Source organism: Chelmon rostratus, chromosome 15 (assembly GCF_017976325.1).
Source record: "Chelmon rostratus isolate fCheRos1 chromosome 15, fCheRos1.pri, whole genome shotgun sequence".
NCBI classification, from domain to species: domain Eukaryota; kingdom Metazoa; phylum Chordata; class Actinopteri; order Chaetodontiformes; family Chaetodontidae; genus Chelmon; species Chelmon rostratus.
Window position 1 is genome coordinate 20,298,105 of NC_055672.1, and position 6,157 is coordinate 20,304,261.

Here is a 6,157-nt window from a genome sequence, read left to right on the forward strand (position 1 = left end):
CTTTAATTGATCTTCAGTTCTTTATTCAACTTTTAGTGGAAAAAAAACACTAGGAAGAAGAAAAAGAATCACGTTTGCATGTCTGTTGTGACAGAAAATGAATGACATGACCAATTTAACTGTTAGTTTCAAAAAGAACCCAATTCTACTGTCGACAAAAAGCATGCATCTCTTCATTTAATACAAAACTGCAGCACTTGTCCTATTTTCAGATGCAAAATGTTTCACATCTTAGTTTTTTAATTCACTTCATAGCTTTATTTGAAGTAGGAAAATACCATGATTTTGATCCAAGTCCATCATCCAGTGACAAAATCTACACTGTTAAAATTACCTTTCACTGTTACACATTTTGAATCGTTTCATCATAAAGAAAGTAAGATTGCAATGACTATTCTATTTCAGAACAGTCATTTTAGGCAGGAGGCAATTATTCATAGCAGAGCGTATCAGACAGTAAGATAAGCCACAGAAAGATGTCGGCAAGTTGAGCTCACCTCTCTCCTTTGCTCTGTCAGAGAAAAGTGAGGATTGCAATGAGATGAGAAGCAGGTATACTCTGGGTGGGGCAAAGAAATCAATGCTGAACAACAGAAATGAAATGAATGACATGAAAGCATGTACATGAGGCTCAGACTGCCATGCAAGAAGGTGGAAAATTCCGTTTAGATGAAATGAGACCATTGCAAAAAAAACTTGTCACAACAGTTTAAAAATTAAGCACATAACATTAGATAATACAATGCACAGAAATGATGGGCTGTCTTTTACAGATCATTATTATTATTATTATCTCTCTGTCTGTTGCTGTTATGCATGGAAATGCAAATGTCTTTGGATAATTGTTAACAGACATATCCTTATATATCTAAATGACAAAATAGATCATTTGTGCCTTTCAAAACAAGCAATATGATGAGTCATGTGAGCTGCACCTGATGAGTAACCACTATGGTAAGATAAGTTTATGCAACTTCTACTATAGACGGTTAAGCTTGGTGAAAGACCACCTTCATGGTCAAAAGAAACCACAGTTTAGTGTTGGAAGAGCCTTGAACAGAATCTCTGGTGTCCACTTTATCAGTGCAGCTGTCTGCATTAGCCGGTACTTAGCTATACATGGACAAATGCCACCTCTAGTGTCTTTCTTATAGGCTTCCAGTCTGTTTTTTTCCAACTTACACATGTAAGTGCATACATTGTATATTGGGCTGTATTACTATTACGATGTGCACATCACAAGCTGGCTAATATTTACGAGGAGGACTGCAGCCCTCCTTTCTGCTGGCCTCCATAACCTCTGCATGATGCAGTTTTGCCCCTTCTTCTTCCTCTGTTCATCTTGAAATTGAATGAAAAACTGAAATTAAAGGGCAAAGAAAGAAGCCTGGTCAGAGCATAGAGTAAAGTAAAAACAAAAAAAAATTGGATGTGTTTATTTGAAAAAAGGCACACCTGAGTCAGCTCTGTATGCTTATTTTAACCATTTATGCAATGTGCAGTTAGTCCTCAGTTGTTATCGGAGCAGAATGGATGAGCCAGCTTTGTGTTGGTGTGAGATACATGTGTATCCAAGGCATAACTTGGTGATTTTCTAAATCGAAGTCCAAATGTGAATTTAATCCTTAGCAAACACGTTAATTCATTAATGAGCATGCATTCATGAATGTGTGCAGCAAGCTCAGCAAACAAGGAGTACGCTGGCTAAGAGGCAGCAACTGGCTCACATGCCAACATGCACACTTTTGCACACTAAGTGCGTATAAGTTCTTTATGATGACATTTACAGGTTGAGTTATGACTACTGTATGTTGCACTGAAGTTTTTAGAGGCCCATTCAATCCCATTGTGTATCCCAGCACCTATGCACACTACAAACTCTTTTCAGAGGCCTATTTAATATGTACTGTCTCACACAGCATCAGTACAGTACAGTAAAAACTCAAAATCCCCAGATGCTTGGTATTAATCAACTGCAAGGGCTTATACAAAAGGTGATCCACTCCCATTGCATCCAAAACCTCAGCCAAATAATTGAAGTGAAAGACTTTGGCATATGATGACTCATAATATTGGAGGTTAAAAATAACATTGACTGTCACATTCCCTGCCCTGTTTTTGCCAGGCTTCAGCTTTTACTTTGTGATTCAGTCATTGAAATGGAATAAGAAATCAGCCCTGAGGCCATGTGGTACAGGAGACACTTGTACAACCAGGGTGATGAGTTTCAGTGTCTTCAGGGAGCATCACTGGGGTATGACTACAGTTCATGCAGTTCATGTTTATAACGCTGGAATAGGCCTGAAGTTTGTGGAGGCACGTGTTCTACCTGAGCCGACGAACAATACAGAACATTTTGATCTCTTAGATTTATCACAACAAAGTTGTGAATTGATTGAAATAGACAAAAGGTTGTACGTAGATACTGGCAGAATCGGTCCCAGGAGCTGGGATTTGTGAAAAGCAACCTCTGAAACTTGAACATATCCAAGTTCCAAATCAAATATCTGTTATGTGATTGAACAATGTGTCAGGAAACAGATTTCCACTTTATTTCAAACACGTTGCCATTCTCAAGAAAAAAGCCAAACACAAAACAGTGACCCCAAGCCACTGTTAGCTTAACTACATGTACAAATTTCCAGCCTTTCTTATCTTAACAGCACTTTAAAACACAATGGAAAGACAATATCATGACATGAGTTTAAAAAATGAAAGAGGCATTTGATTCGGTTTTTCAGCACAGTAAATGAAGAGACTTCCAACCTGCTTATCAACACTGAAGACACATGTACGCATTCCACTATGGTTCCACCTTCTTCGTGCCTGTAAATCTGCCACACCCCAACTGCATTCAGACCACAGGTGTTGTTTTACAGGTGCAGTTACTGCGGGGTGATGACTAAGTTAGCCAACATTAACATTAAGAGCCACAGAATTTCCTGCTCACAGAAATAAAGACATTTGCACATATAATAAAAATTGGGAAAATAAGACATATGTTCCTAATAAGGAATCATTTTAAATCCTTTCTAATATATCAAAATCTAAAAGATACGTTTACATAAACACAATATTGTACATGTTGCAACGCTGTACTGTTCTGTTCAGAGTATGAACATATTTTTAACACATTTTCACTTTTTGACAAAAAAGCCTATTGCCTGCCACTTTAGAAAGAATTATGGTTCAGCAGCTCACCGAGCCCGTGGGTGGCAAAGTGAGACACTCAGCAGTTTGCATGTACGTGGAATCGGAGCACAGAAGATGCAGTTGTTACACTGGTGCAGCTAATATCGATGCATTTAGGCAAGGCTGAAAGTACGGCTAGGGCCAGTTTAGAATTTACATTGGTATTCAATGTGATTCAGCCAGAGCTCAATTCTACTTTCACTTTATACAGATGATTGGAAAACTGATATTCCAAATACATTCATATTGAATTCTTCAGATGATTCTCCACTGCTGTTTTTGTTCATCCTAGTATTATATGCAGATAAATTAGTGTAGTGGTGAAAAGAATGACAGGATGTGGTAAGTAAAGCCTTGATGATGACTGAGATGATACATTTTTTAGAGATCTACAGATCTTGGAGGGTGGTATCGTGCATTTAGCCTGCTTTGTGCTGCTGCAGCGTTTATGTTTAACTGACAGCATTCAATTCAGCCTTGTGTGAAGTAGAGTGTGACAGAAATGTTACAGGGTCCAGTCCAACCAGCTTGCCAGTGTGACTTCTATGTACAAGTGACGAGGGCTATTATTCAGACATGAAACTGATACGATAACTTGAAGATTAATGTAAAGGGGTGCTACCAGCCCACCCACCACCCCAACCTCAGCACCCTTAGTGTGTGTTTCAGCACCTGGGCCTTTGTCTGTGGGTTTCAATTATATCTAACTATCTATCTAAGGAGAGTCCAAAGCACCTAGCGTAAACCAGAAATTATGAATTGCCTTTTGTGCAAAAAATGATTTGTCTGTCTATGTTTTCCCTGCAGTAGACTGGTGACCTGTGCAGAGTCTTTCCCTGCTTTTTTCCCAATGCTTGATGGGAGACATCACCCCTCCAAATGATGAACAAAACAAGCAGGTGCCTGAAATTGATGCAATAATGCAACCAGAAATTCTATACTGTACCTCTGCCATTGTTAGGGTCTCCAAGATGACTTATTAGCTGATTAAATTTAGCTGCCTTGGTTGTTTAAATGCCAAACATAGGTGTGCCAGAGGTGACATGACACAGACAATGTTGTAGAACAGAACAACGTACGACATGTGCAAAGTGAACATAGCATGCATAAAGAAGGAGGAGCCCACAGACATTCCCACCATCTTCAGCTCTTCTGTGCAGGGCTGCCACTTCTGCAAACATTCCACCAGGTGAACCTTCTGGGGAATCCAGAAATATTCCTGGCTCTATCTTTTGCCCTCCTCAAACAGATGGCCTGTCCAATGGTTGAGCAGAGCTTGCAGAACAGAACATCGCTCAAAGCAAAGGCATCAAAACTGACTGTGTGATCAAAACTTCTGTGTAGCATTGATTCAAGACTTTAAGCAAGCACCTTGATAAGATGGGCTAAGAAATCTGAGCTTATTGTGAAAAGCCTGGCTTGAATGAGTCTAATAAAGCAAACCAGCATTAGAGCTAATGTGGTCAGACTGACCCGAGCCTGGTTTAATGACTGCTCATGTTTTTCATGATTTTAAAACACCAGCCTGAGACACTAGACACAAGTACATATTATAAAATATGAAGAATAAAGTATCAAACCAAAGCTGTAAATAATGTTTATTGAACCTACTTCTACTGAAGAAATAGCCCCAGAAGAAGGCAGGTCATTAAATGAATAATCAAGACTGTAGTGAAACCTTGAGGGAGCCTTGTGATGCATTAAATGTGTCATCCGATCTTTGTTTTCTTAAAGGGTGTTACCAAACCCAGCTTCAGAGAACTTGGGAACATACCTTGAGTGTTGACTCTTGGGTGGGGCTAGAACCTCCAAAGACTTTTTACTATATGTGTGTTATTGTCTCTATCATCTTTGATTTAGACACCATAGAGATACAGGAATATGCCCTGGTGACATCCATCATGACATCAGACCTACATCGACTAGGAGGCTGCTGTTTGGGTTCTGTGACACATTGTAATACATTGTTACTTTTTACTTTTTTCTTTTACAGTCTTTCCCTATTCACTTCTAATCTCAACATAATTTTAACATTCTTCAATGATTTTAACAGCGTAACACTGGTACCTTTTCTTTGATCCAGATTTATTTATTCCTTGAAATTTGTTCCACTGCATTGTCAAACTTATTTAATGTCTTGGAATGTATAAATGATAAATGATGCAATTATGACAGACAGTACATCCACCTGTCTTGTAGAGAGCTATGGTTACTTCAACACATGCAGGTGCAATGTTGAAGTACATACCTGCTCATGATGAGCATCTGGCACGTTGCCACCAGTTGATGAAAGTGTGTGTGTGTGTGTGTGTGTGTCATATTATAAAGTGCTTTGAGTGGTTCTGAAGACTAGAAACATGAGGAATTTGATTTCCCCACATGTGTCCTGATGATGCAGGACGACAATCGCCAAATCCATGCAATCAATGAGCTACCTGTCAGTCCATATAACTTCATGTTTGCTCCTCTGGGTTTGTTTGTACAAAGACCAGACAAGAGTTAAAGTTTAACAATGCATAACCTAAACCAAATGAACCAAACTACAGGTGTGGAAGCAGCCTAAAATGGACCTTTTAGTATACTTCTGGTGCATACAGAAACACTCATACAGTATGTTGACTGGGATTTTTTGCACATGCTGAAATGGAATGGATGGAAATACAAACAAGAAAATGCGAACATCATTTTTTGTTCTTCCCTGAGTTTAATTTATAGGGCTCCTTGATGTTCTACTGTATTTGAATTAGCATTCATCAAATGTACTGCCTAAAAACATACTGTTGCCTCAGTTAGACAAACTGGTAGGTCAGTCATCCTCTGCAAGGTGGTGGCATGTATGACTCATTTGGCCAGATTTCAAAAGGAAAGGTATTTATTTATTTGAGCAGGGGTTGAGAATGGTTGTCGTTTGACATTTTCTCAAGCTTATATCCATGTCTAATCAAGAAGTTATTATCATATTCAG